The sequence below is a fragment of the Mastigoproctus giganteus genome, chromosome 7, assembly GCF_048544385.1.
Source record: "Mastigoproctus giganteus isolate SK-2022 chromosome 7, ASM4854438v1, whole genome shotgun sequence".
NCBI classification, from domain to species: domain Eukaryota; kingdom Metazoa; phylum Arthropoda; class Arachnida; order Uropygi; family Thelyphonidae; genus Mastigoproctus; species Mastigoproctus giganteus.
In genome coordinates, this window is record NC_143581.1 from 49406205 (window position 1) to 49426534 (window position 20330).

The 20330-nt window shown below is 39.7% G+C and overlaps 1 long non-coding RNA gene across 1 annotated transcript in view; it reads left to right on the top strand.

The window, feature by feature from the left end:
• Nucleotides 1-18267, top strand: part of LOC150082883 (uncharacterized) — a 110883-nt gene extending 92616 nt beyond the window's left edge. Inside the window, exon 3 of the long non-coding RNA XR_016547198.1 lies at nt 17972-18267. This is a non-coding gene — a long non-coding RNA (uncharacterized LOC150082883). The remainder of the gene's footprint in view (nt 1-17971) is intronic.
• Nucleotides 18268-20330: the final 2063 nt, after the last annotated feature.

The following is a 20330-nucleotide window of genomic DNA, read 5'->3' on the forward strand; positions in this document are numbered from 1 at the left end:
TCCCCACCCTGCCAGGAAGAGGTGAGACAGTGAGCCAGACAAGGGAGCTGGCTCAGATTGCCAATGTGGTCTGCGTGCATGGGTGGGAGCAAACCAGACCGCAGGGTCAGGTCCGCACCATCCAAAAAAACTTGAGGCCCAGCAGAGGCGATCCAATGTTGGGTTGGCTGAATAGGTTGTGCAAAATGTCATAGTTGGGAGTCATTCATGAGACTGTTGTCCCGTCCGGTAGTCAATGTTCTGGGAAGTGGAGTTTTGTCACTTCTCAGAAGAGTTCCAGTTTTGTGCTGCATGAAAGATCAAGCAGTCAAACCTGACGTCTGGTTGGGGGTCTCTGAGAAGCTTTGTTTGACACGTCTATTCGAAGTTTGCAGGCAGAGGAATGGTAAATCGTCTGGCATACAGGTTCTGGGCAAACTTGGTGAATGCTATATATGAGGCTTCGTCTTCCAGTAAGTAGTGGAAGTAGTGTTCCCAGTTTTTTGATTAAGGCGTACTTGGATGATTAATTCAACACGAAGATCTTCATAAAGTTCGCAGTCATACATCTGGTGTCCCCTGGTCTCCACAGAGCCACATGCACACATTGGGTTGTTTTCGAGTCCGAGAAGGTGTAATTTGTGGCGGATCGCTCCATGTCCTGCTAGGAGATACGTGCTGTACAATCCAGGGCAAAACCATGCCGGATACTGTGGGTATATTTGTTGTGGATCGGGGAGGAACCTCCGCCTGACTTTTCCTTTGGTGGAGGTCGTCCAGCGCTGCTGCCATATTGATCGCAAATACATCTGGAGTCTTTTCTTTTCCACTGTCTGATTTGCAGTTGGGTCTGTGGTGTGATCCTGGAAGGTAGTTGGATTTCCACGTCTAAGCTGCTGTAACGTGCCTTGGCGAATCACTTCAAGATCAAGGGGGGGAGGGTCCCAGTGAGTACTTGCAGCGCATGAATAGATACGGTGCTGCACGCTCTGGTGAGGGTTAATAAAATCGGTCGGTGAATGATGGTTGAGTAGCCGAAGATTTACCGCCGTAGAGGCCTTATGGTGCCAGACACCAAAAGCCTATGCAATCGCAGGGATGATGGCTGCTTTGTAAAGTATTGCTAGGGTTCTTCTTTTCAGTCCCCAGTCGCGGCGGGTAATCCTGGCAAGCATGGCAGCGTAGTTTTTCATTTTCTTCTGGATGTATTTTAAGTGGGGTGTAAACGATAAATTTCGGTCTAGGATCACTCCTTGGTACTTGAGTTCTGTGGCCAACTTGATCGTTCTGTTGTAGATTTTTATCTGCGGTGGTCTGGTAGGAGTTAGATATCCCTTTAGTAGGATAGATTGGGTTTTGGTGGCAGAGATATTAAGGTGATGAGTTTCAGTCCACTCTTTTAGTGTAGAAAGTGCTGAGTTTGGCAAGCGTTTCCAGTTGTGCTCTTGAATCAGCAGAGAGGATTAGGGAGAGGTCATCTGCGTATGCGAGCGCTTGCACGCCCCCCAGTTCTAGGGAGAGGAACTCATCCAGCACGTAGTTCCATAGGAGAGGACCCAGTACAGAGCCTGAGGGCAGCCCCTGTGTACCTGTCGTTCAACCTTGCAGTAGGGAGCGTACACTAGGACCCGCCTATTGTTCAGGTAGCTCTGAATGCATCCATATAGGTTTGTTGGCAGGTTGGCAGCTCTTAGTCTTGCGAGGATGCTCTGCCACCAGAGGGCGTCGAACGGCCCTGCAAAGTCCACAGAGATGAGAAGAAGGTACTTTTGTTGGCAGTTTGACGCGGCATTCATGATATATTCTAGTGCATCCAGAGTGAATTTCCCCGTTTTGAATCCGAATTGTTTGTCTGTTGTTAAATTTGCTGCTGTGTAATGTACTTCAAGCCTCTGTCTAAGAAGTTGTTCCAGGACTTTGCTGAGTACAGACAGGAGGGCTATAGGTCGGTAGGACTCCGGTATATGTGGCTGCTTTGATGGGTTTTTTATGATTAATTTTATGCTGGCTACCTTCCAATCCGAGGGGAACCAGCCCTGACGAAGACAGTGGTTATAAAATTTGTATAAGTCTAACAGCAAGTTCGGGGCATACTCGGCCACCTTTTTTACCAGTTCTGGTTCAAGCATGTCCAGTCCCTGGGGTTCTTTTGATTTTTATTTTTTGTATGGCAGTTTGTAAATCTTGCAGAGTGAATGGTTGTTCCACTCGGGCCGATTGGTAGGTTTTGTTGGCGTGGCACAGCTGATGCGGTTGAGGTGTGTTGTCCTCTTCGATGGGTTTGAAGGTGGCATTGAGAATGTTGTTGTTGACGGTGTCGTGCCAGCGCCGACCGGGCTAGCCGGGTGGGTAAAGTGCCTGCCTAGCAACCCAAAGGTCGCGGGTTCGAATCCCGCCTCGGGCTTGGATCAAAGTACTGCAAAAACCTTGGAAGGTACATTGTGGCCACAGAAGCCGATGCGCCAACACGAAGATCTTCATGCCAGTTGTTGGTCATGGTACCTTGTGGGATGATGGTGGAGGGCGTGACCTCTTCCCTTGGTAACTTGTTTGTGGTTATTCTATATATGATGCTCCATGGATCTGTATTGCCGACTGTGGAAACCAGATGCCCCCAGGACAGTTTCTTCCGCTGCCTGATCATCGCAGTGTAGTTATTCCTGGCCTCCCTGTATTGTTGTCTGAGGGGTTCAACCTCAGGAGGAGGCCAGGACCGTTTGGCTCTTTGGAAGGCACGCCTTTTCCTGTTCATATCTCTCCTAAGTAGGTCAAGTTCCTGCGACCACCACGGCACAGCGCCTGGCCGGGGGTCCTTCTCCGGATCGACTGGTCCGCTGCTTGTAGGATGGCGTTAGTGACAGCACGCTGGTGGTGATCGGGGGTTTGGTTGTGGAGGTTATTGGAAGACAGGTTCTCTGTGTTCCTAATTATGGCTTCTTTAAAGTTGTTCCAGTTGGCCTTGTCAACGGCATATCTGTTGAGTTTGTAGCTGTTTGTTGGAGCCCGGTGAAGCGATCTGTGCATCCTGAAGGTGATAGCCCTGTGGTCTGAGGAGGTCCAGTCTTCCTGCACAGTTCAATCATTTAGGTGCCCAGCAAGGGATCTGGTAGCCATTGTTGCATCTAGAGTGACCTCCCAGAGAGTGGAACTAAATGTGGGGAGATTGTTATTATTATTATTATTATTATCCGTTTATTTCCATAAGGAAACCACCCCGGGACGGCAAAGTGCCAGGAGGGTGCTAAGTACATATCAGGGTACGAGATACTACGTGCAGTGGGTTACATATACTGAACACGTAGTCTCGTCCCGAAATATTATATACACATTTTATGTTTAATATATACAGTATTTACACATTGATGATTCTGTACATACATTATACAACTGATATATTTACAATTCACTAATAATTCCATCTATAAATTACATATTTACATAACTGTTACAGAAGGTATATTTTTACAGTCAACAAATTATTATTGTTCTGAAAGCAGAAAGTTTGGTCGATTTAGGACAACGAAGCTGCTGTTAGCCAGGAATTCCTCCACATATTGGCCATTCCTGGTTCCTCGACGTTCAGGAGTCTCACTATGCCACAGTGGCGAACGACAGTTTAGGTCCGCAGATACGAGGATCCTGGAACCCACAGTTCTGTTTGTACTTGATTTAGGTATTGGATGTCTGCTCCTGGGCGGCAGTACAGAGAGATGATATATAGCTCTCCCAATGGAGTAACAATATCAGCGCAGGCCACCCACTCCGAGCACAGGTGTGTTATTCTTGTCACAGTTATGTCGGGATTCCTGACGGCCACCGCAGCCCAGGGGGTGGCTCCCTCTACCTGAATAATTTTGTAGCTGAGTGGGTAACTCCGGACAGCACCCGCGCAAGTGTAGGGCTCCTGCTGCAGAAGGATGTCCAGGTTCTCTTCTTCAGCATTTTGTCTAATTTGACCAGCTACGGCAATAGCCCGCTGCGCATTCAGTTGAAGAAATTTGATACAGTTGTTATTGTACCTTTTAGGGAGAGTTCCCATAATTTATTCTTATTTGTTGGGCACTTCTTGTTTTACGTATACCGGGCATTTGTTGTCTCGAACAGAGTGCGTATGAATGAATGAATTTTCTTTTTATACTCCGGGACCACCAAACGGTCAGAGGAGTTCACAAGATAGACAGAATACAAGAAACAGCACCGCATTCAGCAGTCACGGGCTTGAACCCCAGTCGCTCAAGGCACGTGTACTTATGCACCCGCGCGCCTGACCACTAGGCTACGGCGGCCTTATATGGGGAAGCTTCTGCCACTTGCAGTTTGCGCAGGCTGGTTCTTTTCCTTTGTTCGGGCAGTTAGCATAGTTGTGCCCCTTCTCGGCACAGTGTCCGCAGGTTGGTTCCTGTTGGGCGCACGTGTGGGTGGTATTTTCCGTTTCGATTATCACACCAGTGTTTCTAGTTTTCCGTATGGAGCGGATTCTGGCTGTTTTAAATTCCTGCGTTAGCGAGTCAATAACCTTTGTTTCGACTTCTTCACTTGTTTTCAGCGTATCTGAGTTGATCGGTTTGAGTAGCACGAGATGTGGGGTGGGGAGCAGCATCTTCCTAGTTGCTGATTTTGTGGTTGTAGTGGTCATGGTATCGGCACCACTGGCGCCTTTATGCCTCAGCGCTTCAGAATATGTCGGGGCGCGCTGTGGCATTTGACTTGCCCCGCATTATATGTAAGCATGAAGTCGAGTGGTAGCTCGCTCACTTTCAAGGTACTGGTCATGTAATATTGTTTCCATCTTGTGGAAAATTGTCACAATTTGAGATCTAAGTCCGGAGGACACTCTGTTTGAATTCTCCTTAAATATATTTTCTAGTGCTGTTTTAAGGAAGAGGGTCTTCTCGTAAACAGTTCCCTGTGGTAGGGCAGAGTCGAGAGGTGAGTCCTGCTGCTTGTCCTCATTGGTGTTCCCTGTTCTCCGTCTTGGAGCGCATTTCCCGTTCAGGTATTGGGACATTTTCTTTGCGGTTTTTCCGTTTCGTTGGGGGAGCCCGGATGGGATGTCCTCCCCCTTCTCCTGCAGGTCAACGATGACAGGATCATCCTTCTTCCTCTGCAACTGGTTATCGCCGTTTTTACCTTGTTTTCCCTCCATTTTTAGTGTAATCCGGTCAATCGAGAACAGTTCGGATTATCGGGGTTACACCTCTATGTCAGGATTGGGCTTTGGGAATGTTGACGAATGGTGTGTTCCACAAGTTCGTGGTGTAATTTGGTGGTTTCTAACGAGCTTTTGAAGTTTTGGGTTCTCCCCCACTGACAGTTTTTTTTTTTTTTTGGGAGGGGGGGGAACAGTCAAGTGCAAAAATACCCCTAGAAGGTCGGGATTTTTTTCTTTAGGGGGTTCCCCTTAGCTGCAAAGGCGATGGTGGCATCAGATTTGCTGTAATGTGTTTCAGAGCATTGATGGGTCCTCACCATGGAAAAATTGCACGGAGTTTGGTAGGAAAGGTTGGGACACGTTCCCTGTCCAAAGTTACTATTGCAGCACGTTCAAGCACCAGATCCTAGCGCGGCGGCCGCGTTATACCGGAGCACTTCTCTATTCTCCCTCCCCGAGCCGCATGGTGACCATGCAGGTCTCGCAAACAAAGGAAAATAGAGAATAACGTTAGTATCTGGCTAATTTCCCTAAAAGGAACCAAAATTTTCTCACCCAGGCACTCCTCAGATGACTATCTTCAGGTGGAGACACAATTTGGAATTTCAGCTGCAACTTAAACACATACTGTATTTTAAACACATTTTTACGGAGCGTAGTTACTTGCGTCCGAATGTAAAGGCGGCCATATTGGCTCCCGTGGTGTGGACACACATATCTGGCCCATTTGTAGTGATACTGTTCTTCACAGAGATACGAGGCGGAGTTGAACGAATGTTCCAGGTGCCGCCCTTTACATATACACACATGTCCACTTCCACTCTTTTCACTGTAGAGCAGTGGTTTTCGACCTTTCATTAATAATGGCACCCTTAAGTAATTTATTTTATTTTGTGGCAACCCTACTCAATTTTCTGCCTGTTAGATCCGATTCTCTCCCTACACACACACACACATATATATATATATATATATATATATATATATATATATATAATATTAAAAAAGTTATATGATCGTTATTATAATAATATAATCATAAGGATGTACCTTTTTATAATGAAATAAATACTTAAAATAGGTTTAAGTAACTTAAACCCAAATTACGTGGCACCCCTGGAATGTTGCCACGGCACCCTGGTTGAAAACCGCTGCTGTACAGGCTTAGGTAGTCGATTTTGTGCTGTGTGCAAAGAACGAATATATACATCCCCCCATCACCACCACCACCTCTGCTCCTTCCAGCCGAGAGGAATAAACAACTGCAGTCCGGCCATAATTTGGCTATCGGACCGCGGGCTAAGAATCCCTGAAGTACAATATATTGTAACTGGGTGAATAGCTTCAACCCAGAGAGTTTTACTAACTTATTTAAACCAATAAGACCATTACGTGACACTTCAAAGTCGTTCCACCAGAAGGCAAATTCAGTTGTATAAAATGAACTCATCTCTCAATGATACCATGCAAATTGTACACGAAACCCAACTTCGGTAATCGTTTAATGTTTTTCCCCCTTTTCTTTTTTTTCTTTCCTTATGAATCGAGAAGTCCCCATTAAGGAAGACATTTTACGAAATAAAAGTACATCACAAACTCATAAATACATTAGGGATGACACCCCGTTCCTCGGATCCTCTTGTAAATAAAGCTTTCCAGGATAAATTGCATTAATGCAAGTTAATAAGAGTTGGGACGCTGTCCATAAACGGGTGGCCTTGAGGTTACCTTAAGTTTCAGGCAAGCTATAAATCAGACGTTAGCTTCAGTGTACGTCCTTGGCACCACGTGACCACGACTGGAAATATAAGGTGAATGTGTACACAAGAGAGGGAGTAATTGATGACAGAGAAGGAAGGTACTTTTCATTATCTGGTATTTGGTGCTTCAGATAAACAGTGCCTTCATATTTGGTTACAGCGCTGACCTGACATAGTTTTCTCTTGTGGCGAATAATCGTGGCTACGCTCTAGACTTTGTCTGCTGTGCCACCTGAAATGAGATACTGCATTAGCTTTTTGTATAATGGACGAACTTCTTGGATATCTGTCACCTGTATCTTTGTAAGTTTACACCTGGAAAATTGGCACAAGTTTTCAGTCCGACTTTATTTTAAACACCTGAAGATGGTGTTCGATAAATCATTTATTTATACAACCAAACAGAACGATTAAGGTATCCATATATATATTATTTATGTGGAACCGTATTCCAATGTACGATTTTCGAATTTTCATTTCACAACTCATTCAAATTACCCGTTGAATCGGCTTGCAGTTGTCAAACCGATCCGTTGGGCCCAGACATTTCCAAACAAGTGGTTGTAGTAGGGTTTCAGGCGCATCAGCGAATGAGACCACATATCTCCGTACATATTATATTATGTCTGTTAAATGCGGATGTTCTTTGGTTGATTTGCCTGTTTGCCGGACGAAAAATCGGAGTTTCTGGAAGGATAAACCATGTAACTCAAGCTAAGACCGACTACTTAGCCATGTTGTGAAAAATCCAATAAAATTTTCTCGCATCATTGACGGATTCGAATCCAGGCCTTTTCCACCCGATGTGGAGAGGACAGTGCTTATATGTACTTCGCTGCCCACGAAAGCTCCAAACGAGTGAGAAAGGACTACAAGACCTTCAAACCACTATCAATAGACACGAACAGTGTCAGAGGGCGCTCTGGTCGCGGAAGAGAACAGTCGGTGGATTTTTGGCTGCTGTAAAGGGATAAGTGTTTTTAATTTTTACCGTATTCTTCGTTAATTAACATAGTACATTGTGTTTTACAGAGATATTAAATAGGTTTAGTAGCGTTCGTTAGCTTCTTATTCTGAATTTAACCAGCGATTTTTGGAAGTTACGACTCCCGGTGTTGGCGCCAATATTGTTGAACTAGCCGCCTTATTGTAGTCGATAAGAAATAGCGTAACGTATATACAAGATGTTTCAAAAGTGATGGTCAATAATTTAAAGGTGAACTGTACAGACTACAATATGCAAAAAAAGCCACTGACAAGGTGAACTGTACAGAGTTGGGATCCACCACTTGTTTCTTTAGGTTAGGTTATGCTCATTCTCTCCCTTTCCCCTCTTTTAATGCCCTGAGAGGTAGCAGGCATATTAGTACTCGTCAAAAGATAGTCAACATGGAAAGAGGTTACAGTAACGAAGAGTATGCGGACATGCACTTCATGTATGGTAAAACCAATGGCAGTGCACTCGAGGCTGCACGTTTGTACCAAGAAGCATTTCCCCGCCGAAGGCAGCCCAACAGGCGCACATTCATCAGGGTACATCAACGCCTTAGAGAACATGGGCACTTTGCTCATGAAGTACGAGCAGGTAGGCCCAGAAGCATAACACCTGATGTTCAGGAAAGGGTGTTAGAAAGAATAGAACAAAATCCAGGCATTTCGACAAGGAGGGTTGCTCTGCAAGAGCGTGTACTGAGTCATAGTAGTGTGTGGCGAATTTTACATTACCAATTACTGTACCTCTACCAAATCCAGCGTGTACAAGGTCTCAGCAATACAGACTACCTTCCCAGAGTGCTCCCATAGTCAGTGGCTGATCTTAACAGAAAAATGTGCATTATCTTGAAAACGGTTAATTTGCGGCCCGATGTTCACTGGGACTTTTTTGCTTATTTTAGTTTGTACTTTTCACCTTTAAATTATTGACAATCATTTTTGAAACACCCTGTATATCTCGAACTGAAAGCGTAAGGTATAAAGTAAAACTAGATAGCGTAATACGAAGCACTATATTAGGAATCTGTTAGCTTATTATAGTATTATCAGGTAATCAAATATATTATTACTCTTATTAAATTTCATTGTTAATTAAATTGTATTTAAACGGAAATCATGACCCAGACTAGAGCTGCGAAGCAAAGATCACAGACTAGCGAGAGTGCTCGGGGGAGAAACGAAGGGGGCAAAAAATGTGCAAAATATGAAATGTTTGCCAACCTTTCTAAAACAGGACATGATCTAGCCAAGAAGGATGCTTTTGTGTGTGTGCTAGGTGTCTAGAGTGTCAAGAAATTAGGCGCCAACTCAGCGTTCTGATGGGCATCTATGAGAGCTTGAGGTGTAGGGTAAATGCCCTCGAATAAATTAATATGAGGGCTCATCAAGCTCTCAGCGGCAGAGCTCAATCCTGTGCATCAGGCAACACCGCGGCTATCTCCAAGGCAGAATGCGCTGGTCCCATAGGAACTAGTTATTATTGGTGACTCTATTGTCAGGGAGACGGGAAATATACTATGCAAGAAGGATAGGTGGAACAAAACCAGGGTATGTCTGCCAGGGGCAAAAGTTGATGACGTTGTAGAGCAGATAACATCTTTTAAGGGCACAAAAAGGTGATGTTGTACACGTTGGAACTAATGACATTAAGAGTAAGAGATCTGCAGATTTACTCAACAAGTACAAGTCAATGTTGAAAAAAAGTCGCGAGTCAGGGTTGAATGTGAAAGTGTCTGCAATTCTCCCCAGACACTATAGGAGGGAATATATGATGAGAGCTTTGTCGATCAATTCGGCCTTGGAGAGATTGTGCAAGGCTCAAGGGGTAGAATTTTTTTCAGCCTGGTCTGTGCTTGTTGACAGGAGAGACGGCTTCTACAGAGATGGGGTACACTTAAATAGAAAGGGTGCAAGAATATTTGCTGATGCTATCGAGGCAGTGTTAGGTGGGTCGGAAAACTGCTAGCTTCGGGGGGGGGGATACACAGACTAAAAGGTTAACAGTGGCTGCAGGCAGAGGGAAAAGTGATTCTTCCACTCCTATTAGAATGAGCAGCAGCCTGGAAAGCAAGGTAATGGAGATTTCCAGAACTGCTGGGAGTCATAGGGGAACAAGTAAATACATGGGCTGTGTTAGGGTAACTAACAGTAGGAATAGGTGCATGTATACTTGCATGTACACCAATGCTAGGAGTATAGTTAATAAATTTGATGAGCATAAAGTACTAGTCAAGACATCAAAGGCAGATATTGTTGGGATATCAGAGATGTGGTGTCACACAAACATAAGCATTGCAGAATTGGAATTTGGGGAGTACAATATGTACAGAAAAGATAGACAAGACAGGAAGGGAGGAGGGGGTTATGCTGTTAGTTAAAGAAACACAAAATCTAAGGAAGTGCATCCAAGTGATGCTGGTGGACAATGCAATGTTGAGTCTGTTTGGTATGACATAAGCACTGGGAAAGAAAAAAAATGAGAGTAGGTGTGTGTTATAGGCCTAATGAATCTGATGAGTATAATGAGCAATTGTACAGAGAAATAGAGTGGGCCAGTAAATCAGAATGTCTTATAATGGGGGATTTTAACTTTCCAGATATTGACTGGAACTTGTGGGTTGGTCACTCTCACACTAGCAAGACTTTTGTGGATTTATTGGATGACTGTTTTCTACAGCAACATGTTCGACAGACAACCAGAGGGAGTAATACTCTTGATATGATTATCAGCAGTGATTATTCATGCATTAAGAATTTGCAGGTAAAGGAACCACTGTGTGACAGTGGTCACAGTGTACTGATGTGGGAATTACTTAAAGATGTAGCTACCATCAAGGCTAAATGAAAGGGCTTTTGGTTTCGTAAAGGTGACTACAGGGGTCTCAGACAATTTTTAAATTCTGCACAGTGAGATCAACTGATGATGTTACCAAAATTGAATTCTAAATGGGAAGTCTTCAGAGACTTAATTTTGGAGGCTGCTAGGCTTTTCATTCCAACTAAGAAATACTGTTCAAGGTTTAGACCTAAATGGATGTCAGCTGAACTAATGAGGCTCGTGGCAGAGAAGAAAAATATATGAGACGCATGTAAAGTATCAGATGACACAGAGGCCTATGGCAGATATAAACTAGTCTGGTTAAAAAGGCCTATGCGCTCCGGATTCATATTCATAAACTAGTCTGTAATCAAGTCACAAAGGAGGTTAGGCAGGCGAAGGCAGATTACTAGAAATCCTTGGCAAAGGGTGCAAAGAAAAACAGCAAAGAGTTCTTTACTTATGTAAACTCTAGAAGGAAAGGGATGAATCAGATTGGACCGCTTAACATAGATGGGTTGACTATTGATGATCATGCTCAGATAGCCGATAAACTGAATGAGTATTTTGCATCTACATTCACACATGAGGAGTTATTCAATGAGGGGAGTGCCAGAAGTTTATCAAACTCTGACAGCTAAGTGATTTTGTAGTAACTGAGAACAAAGTGGAGGAGAAATTGTTGAAGTTCAATATAAAAAAGGCACCTGGGGTGGTCGGGATATATTCAGTTATATTAAAGGAGGCAGCAAAGGAAGTAAGCAAACCCTTAGCCATAAATATGATAGCTTCCTTGGACTCAGGAGAGGTCCCCATGGACTGGAGGTTTGCAAATGTATCATCAATTCACAAAGGGGGTTAGGGGAGGTCCCCATTGACCGGAGGTTTGCAAATATATCATCAATTCACAAAGGGGGTTCAAAAGGTGACACAAGTAACTATAGACCTGTTAGTTAACTTGTGTTCCGGGGAAAATAATGGAATCACTGATTAAAGAAGCATTGTAGGATCATCTAGACAAGACTGCAGTAATAGTTAAGACACAACATGGGTTTGTTGAAGGGAGGTCTTGTCTGACCAATTCGATTGGATACTATGACGTGTCACAAAGGAACTGAATGCCAAAAATAATTTTGATATCATATACTTGGATTTCAGGAAAGCTTTTGACACTGTTGCTCATGGAAGACCATTGTACAAATTGGAGCAGAATGGTATTAAGGGTAAATCGCTACAATGGATAAAAGGGTGGTTGAGTGGGAGAAGACAGAGGGTTGTAATCAATGGACGCTGCTCTTCGTGGGCTAATGTTATTAGTGGAGTTCCCCAGGGTTCAGTGTTGGGCCCATTGTTTTCTGTATTCATTAATGATATTGATGATGGTATGTCAGGCTTAATGTCCAAGTTGGCAGATGATACAAAGGGTGGCAGAACTATTAACGACAGTAAAGACACTATGCTACTCCAACTGGATCTAGATAAGTTGGGCAAAAGGGCTGAGAAGTGGCAACTGAAGTTTAACATTGACAAATGCAAAGTACTGCATATGAGTAGCAATAACCGAGTAGCAATACGAGTAGCAATATGCAAAGTACTGCATATGAGTAGCAATAACCGAAGAGGAACGTACCAACTGTGTGGTACTATACTCAGGGAAGTGGAAAGTGAAAAAGACCTGGGGGTAATTGTGCAGTCAAGTATGAAGTTCGCTGAACAGTGCAGACGGGCTGCCAGGGCAGGTCATGGAGCCTTGTCAATAATATATAGGAATTTTGCTAGCAGGGACAGGGAGGTGATTATCCCGTTATACAAGGCAATGGTCAGGCCAGACCTAGACTGTTTACAGGTCAGAAGGCCTCATTTTAGGAAGGACGTAAAGTTGTTAGAACGAGTACAAAGAAGGATAACAAGATTGGTGAGGGGAAGAAAGGGGCCAGTTAGTATATAATATCTGCTTTGAGATTACAATCTATTCTGTGTTGCGCCACGTTTTTAATAACAAGAGAAGTGTAGGATTCCCCACCCCCGTGAGTTATCCCGGATTTTTCAGCCCGCACAATGTGAAAATCGACCGTTAACACACACTTCTCCAGACAATATATTTACGTTTATGAGCGCACGCTTGGGGAGCATTAATATCAACATATATATATATATTTTAATTATTATTTAAAATTACTTGTGAGATGTATTGATCTTCGATTAACAGAAATCGGATAATCGTGGTTTAACCGCTCTGTGATTATTCTTGTTAACAAATGAAACACGGATGTAAGCTCTAACTCAGATTCCAAAATGAACTGTTCCAGAAACACAAATAGCAGAAATTATATAAATGTAATAAAATATGGAATTATTAATTAATAAATATTAATTATATCAAATATGAAGCTTAGGTTACACATTAAATAATTTGTGGTTATTTCTATTAATTTCGTTTTTGAACTAATTTAAAAGTAAAATACGTTGCGGTGGAGATGTGGGTATCTTGTTTGGTTACTATTACTACGCTAATAACCGATTATCATTTAGTCAAATATTACAGTAAGAATTTTCGTATGGTTTGTGCTTGTCCTTATGTAAATAATGTCTTCATCTATAAAATAACACGATTTCAAAATACTTCCTCTAAAGTTACCAATTCATCAATGACTTATCTCTTTCTCAAGTTCCATACTAGGTTTGAGTTAGAAAGGCTTTATCTGATTCATCACTATGAAAATATAATGGTCCTTTCCGTTTAAAGGAAAATTGGAAGTCTAAGGACATATGTAGTCAATCGCTGTTCCTTACTATTAACAAGAAGGTACTGTTTATATTACTCAGAAGAACGCCAAAGAACAAACTGGCGTATAATACTGATTATTACTCGCTCAGACCCATGAAACTTCAACAGATAAACAATATTATACCTACAGCAATGCAATGGGGTTACTCTCCCGCCCTTCTGACCACCTACTAACATGGACGACAAGTTTAATTCGCTGTGCAATTCGCATACTCGGAACCAGAAATGTTCTGCCTTTGTACGTATGTGTGTTTGAGAGAGAAAGAATAAATGATATTGACTAATCAGGTAATCTTGTCTTCCATTTTACACGGTATTACTATAATTTATTTTTATTATTTTCTTTTTTTCTTTTCTTTTTTTTTTAATCTTCAGGGAACGGGACCAGCCTGGTATATCCTGTGTGTCCAAGTTAGTAAAAATATCTCAACCAATTACAGAACGTGTTAGTGCTGGCAGGGTCAGGAAGTCGGCGTCTAGACAAAATAGCATATAAATAGAAGGTTGTGTGCGTGCGTGTGTTATGTTGTATGCAAGTATACATATGGGATATGGAGAGAAGTAATTTATATAAGGGACGGTGCAAAACAGAGAGGAAGGAGGAACCATGGTGAACACTAAAAGAAGATAATGGGTTTAAGATGATTTATGAATGGAAAGATTATTTGCTTGGGTTAGAGGGGAACCGAGCTTTGTAAAACATATCTAAATATGTGTTCTCAAGCTAAGGTCTCAACAGTACGAAGTTCTTTTGGAAAAATCCATTATTTTGGTGCAAGAATTAAAATATGGGGTCGTTGACCCCCTCAGACAAACTAAAGAGAATACTGAGAGAGAGAGAAAGAGAGAGAGAGAGAGAGAGAGAGAGAGAGAGAGAGAGAGAGAGAGAGAGAGAGAATAAAAGAAAAGAAAAGAAAGGAAGAGAGAAAAATTCAATTTAGCCATCTTAATCTTTACCTCTTTATACCTCTATTACTCATAATATTTTAAATTTCAAATGGATTAACTTTGAATTAATCCAAAACGCACATAACACAAATGCATTTTATTGTGACAGACCAATTTAAGAAATCCCCATTATAATTATTTAAACTTCAAACAGTAGCAAAAAGTGAATGAAGTGAAAAGCAAGTCTATGCTTCCCTTCGTAAAACATTTTTTATAGCAAAGTAAATCTAAATGTCACATATCTCATATTTAAGATACTTGGCTTATTCACAAGAAAGAGTTCAGTGTTTTGTTTTATAGAGACCAAAGCAGACATGCAAGTCCAACTAACACATCTACTCAGCTCTCTATCAATCGAGATTTTCACACTGGTATCCTGAGCTTTCGCTGGAGTTGCTTATCTGATTTAGTTTCAATAAATCTCGTGACGCCTTACCTTTTTTTTTTTTTTTTTCTTAGGATACACCATTTGCAGTTAAAGATGACGTGAAAAAAAATAAAATAAAACACAGAGGACAACAAGAAATATATGTAGATAAATATGCCGGCAATTTCTGAATGTGTAAGTGTGAAATTTGTTTACCACTGACTCAACAGATAAATAGACAGAAGAATATCTGAATTCATCAAAGCAGGAACATTTGAAAATTACCTTACCCATTTGCACTTGTCCCATTATTAGTATTATCTAATGCAGTGCAAGGATGCCACAGGCTTTTGCTGGACTAGCCATTTTTTTTTTCTAGATACAGTGCCCATAATTGGACACAGTAGTCCAAGTGCGGCCTTACAATTGCCTTAAAAGCGTGTGATTATGATTTCCATATCTTTACAAACAAACGTTCGATAAATCATCGATAGGACACCATGGACCATCTTTGTCGCCTGTCTACACTGTGCGGAGGACTTAATATCCAACTGTATGGTAACTCCAAAATTCCTTTCTTCCTCTACTGTTTTGGAGTTGCTCTACCTTGCATTTTGCTGCTTTAAAACATAGCTGTCATTTTTCTGACCATCCTCTAAGCTTATCCAAGTCATCCTGAAGGAGAACTGCTTGATACTGATCATTAACCACTCTCCCAATTTTCGCATCATCTTCAAATTTTGACTGGTTTAAATACAAGATGTCAAAAATATCATATTAAAATAAGGGAAAGACAAGTTAAAGTGTATTATCGTAAACAATACATTTAACCTTAATTTGGTTTTCAGTGTGATCTCGGTTTTCGAACTCCGAAGCTCAATAAATTTTCAAATTTTTAATTGATATTTCAACAGATTAATAAATATTTGTGCATTATGGATAAACAGAGGGAAATTCCACTTAAAATTATTTTGCCTTCTCTTTCGGCTCATGAACTACGGTGGGAAGGGTAAATGTCAACGTCCACCCATCCCGCCGAAGATTGCTTACCACGAGTACTCTTGAACTGCGAATTCCATTTTGCTATTTGTGCACATGTTATGGACCTGTTGAAGAATTTCTGTTGATTGCATTTCAAATTTTCAGACGCATTGGAACTCATGGACGTAACCAGCAGCGTGCTATAGCAAGTTTTCTATATAATAATGGATTTTGCAAACAATCAAAAATCTAATAACGGACTCGCACAAGCCCATGGCAGAACAATAAAAAGGGATTTCAGCACCTTCCCATAGTCTAGATATTATTCTGCTTGAATCTGATCGAACATATGTAGTTCATCCTTTATTGCACTTGGAGATTTGATAGATCCAATTCTAAGTTCTGCACTAAAAGTGGATGGTAAACCAGCTCCGATAAGAATTCTCGTACATTCTACGTACGTTATACAGTGTTCGGAATGTGCTTAGATATTGACATAAATGATTTCTTTGCACAATTTGTAATAAACAAATTAGGGGAGTTGCTTCCTAGACAGCTCCCGTTGACTTTGAACAAAACGCGCTTTATTTACAAAAAGAATCGTAACAACTAATTTTGAGCCCTCCACGAGATTTTCGAACTTCCACTGTGTAGTAACTAGATATAAGAACTTTTACAAAGCATGCAATGCTTTTAAATAAATAATGAATTTTTATTTGAAATATTTGCCATCTCCAAAATTAATATGCATTTATTCTCGGAGATTCTAAGAATTAATTCATACGAGAGAGAGAGAGAGAGAGAGAGAGAGAGAGAGAGAGACTGTATTTATTTAGTCAACGGCTCCTTTGTGATAATCTAATTCTTGATTATACGGAAAAGGCCCTTGTAGCTGGTAAAAAGGAAAGAAGAAACAATGTTTATTTAGGGAAAGGCTCCATTCTGTTAATTACTGAATTAGCAACAGGAGCAAAATCTGTTATCAATGAGATACGTGTAACTATTCAAGCATACATTCCTCAGGACAATCTCCTTATATGTTATTTCATCTGTTCCCTCTTTCTGTCTCTCTTATTGTCTCATCATTGTGCAAATTCTAGCTAATGGAACGGCTTCTTTTAATGTTATAAGTTCCCTTTGTGGTACGTAGTACCGCTCAGTTCTTATAAAAAAAAAAAAAAAAAAAAGCTTCCTTTGTAGAAGTTCTCCATGCCGCCCATATGGTGTCTTTTTAAGTGAGTTCTCTAGCGAAATGTGTGACATTAGCATTATAATTCAAGATTCATCCGATGCCGAAGAAACAGTTTAAAAAAAAAGCACCGTGTTTATATAATCGATCTTACTATTCTTTTTCCTATTGGCCATCTCCAAAATTAATATGTATTTATGAACGATTCTTTATCATCAGTAGAGCTTGCTTCTTTTTTCTTTTTTTTTTTTTACATCGTCTATAGTCAATAATCGAAAAATTAAAAAGTGAAATTTATTTTGAAAATAGTGGATATTCCATCAGTAATGTATACCTGCACTTTTTACCTTCATCTTAAAAAGAGTCCACCCAACCATCCATAACAATACAATTGCTAAGAGTAGTATACGTAGTATGAGGGTTCAAACTTCTCTCTCTCTCTCTCTCCTGAGGTTTATAGTTGTTAAAATTAGTTTTTATAATTGACACTTTTCATATTTTCAAAAATTTCAGTGGTCTAGAATTATAGGGGCCTGTGTGCCAAAGATTCCAGTGAATCCTTCCTGAGGATATAGGTCACAAGTCAGTTATCAAAAAAATAAATGAACCTTTTTAAAACTTTTAAATAGTTTAAAATCAAAAATTTAATTCATTATGACTTTTAATCTTATTGAATGAGTAAAAAAAATTTAAATAGCATTATTTCAAATGAATAAATTAAAAATCTGCATAACTTTCACATAAAGTTATTAAAATATCAAAAAAAGTATGTATAATTATAAAATTTTAGTCCCGTGTACTTTGAAATAAATAGTTTTAAAATAAAATTTAATTATTTAATAATTTTAACTCTGAATTCCACATTGGTTAAAACAAAAGAAATTGTTGATTGAAATTGTTAATTAAAAGAAATTATTGCTGTAAATCTATAGCTAGTAATACCTTGATTTAATTCGCCACCTGCTTATCATCTTTTTGTCTCTCTCTTTCTCTTAGAATCGTGTGTCTATTGAGAAGAAGAGGATCGTATCGTTCTGAGAACAGATTGTGGAAGACGCATCTCACCTTACGGACCAGGCACAAGAAATACAAGTATCCGTCAGCGTATCGGTGCAGAAGTGTTGTGAGCCGATAGTGCAGTATTTCTCGCCCACAATGCTCCATATTTAGCAGTAATGGACACTTAGCTGGCCATTACCTGGGCTTAGCAATCCTTAAATCAGTGCTTGCGTGTTCTTACACTTGCGTAAAGACAATTTACGACTCTCAAGCTCCAGATAAAATTGTTTATATAGGTTCCACGGATAGCTACATATTCAGGGCTTTAGGCTTTTTTGTCGCCTTTATCGAGAAAAAAGTTTGGCGCACTTTTCTTGTATTCGCTGTCTCTTTAGGCTTACAAATATGTAGCGAGTTGTAAGTTTGCTGCCCAAGGTGATTATCGAGTGTGAAAAGTTATAAAACAAACAAACAAAAAAAAAAAGTCCACAAAAAAGAAAAAGAAAAAAAAAGAGAGATAAAGAGGCTATATAGAACTCACTTTGGTGTAAGGAAAAAATTCAACTCCGCTTTTACGAAGTTCCTAACTTGACAATGTTTTAATGATATATTTGCGTTTTCAGCACCATGCTTTATCGCAAATATACAGGAAGTTTTTATAAGACCGAACCACTTTTTTTTAAATAATTTAATTTAGGTCTTCGTGAGAAAAATTCGGGAGCGAGACATATTTAGATATTCATTATTTTTTAACCACTCAAAATAGCGATATCAAAAAAAATGATACAGAACATTTTTGAGCTTCTGCCGATTAATTGTTGATTCTCTACGATTACTTTGATCTTCTGCTGATTAATTTTTGAACCTGTGCCGATTATTTTTGAGCCTCTATTGATCCTCGGCCGATTATTTTATTATTATTATGTTTTTTTAATAACCGAGTGAGCTCCAACGCAAGAACCATTACAATCTACCAATGAGCGATGAACATGTACAGTTCGTAATTCTTTTAAGGCGAAATACCCTCATACTCAGAATTGTGCGGAATTTTAAATTTTCTACTGAGGTTTTAATTTCTTTGATTTCATATTTATGCCATTGGCTTGGTCTATACTAGATGCTGAGCTAAAAAGTCATCCAAAAAAAGCTCGTACTTTGATCTATAGAGAGTCAACAGTAATATGATAAAACGCATAATTGAATGTCATAAATTTCGTAGTCCTACAAACTGCAAAAATTAATAGTTATGAAATACAGTATGCATCGACATCTAGTGGCCGGCGCGTAAATTTCCAACTTTCAAAATAAACTCTAATTTAACTCTACATTAAATTTATGTAATCCAAATCACAAACAAAAGTTTGTGTTCTACCTCCTTCCCTCCTCACAAAAAGGGATTATATATAAAATAAGTTCACTTCACATGAATTAACATGGACATAATCGAAAACCATAGTCGATTGTGTGTAGAAAGAGAGAGTCAGTAACTGTTGTTGTTGATTTGATAAACTAATTTGCATATAATGGATTAAATTTATTATTCAGTAACCGATTATTTAAATAATCAATTATTAATCGATTATTAATTATTCCATTAGGAAAATCATTTTATTACGCACATTATTGGAATTAGAGTTCACCGAGTGTTTTTTAGAAAAAAATCATGTAATGAAAGAAGAACATATTATTCAAGGTGTTTTAGTCCTGTTTTCTTCTAATGCAAATAAAGATTATTATTATTTAAAGATAAACCCTAAAGAATATTAATTTAAAACTCACTTTAGTCTTTAATTAAAAATATTATATTATTCATACTTACGTCCATTAATAAGTATTAAAAATGAACAATTTTAAGTCTTAGTTCCAAAAATATCGAAAACAGTGCATTGCACAATTGCCCTTGTAAAATTAATTTTTCAGCTCGCCTATTCGAGGGTCAACATAATTTGATATATATTAAAAAAATAAATAAAAAATCGCCACTTAATATCATAATTTTACATTAAAATTAACAACTGATTTCACATCTCTTGCATATTTATATACAAAATCACAATTAAATTAAAAATTTCAAAAATCTAAATAAAACCAAAAAATTTAGACACCAAATAGTTTACAGTTTCCATTCTGCAATATATACCAAATATAAAACAATACTTTTATACCTTATACAAAAACTATAATGTCTGTGGTATACTAAACGTAAGGGTATGATCCATTAGATTCTGATAATTATCTCTTTTTATGAAATTTTATTAACGTGCAAAAGTAGAAAAATGAGGGAATTACGTGTACTTGAAACATATTCGCATGTCAATAAACTTCATTTTCAGAAATCCTAAAAAAAATGACGGTA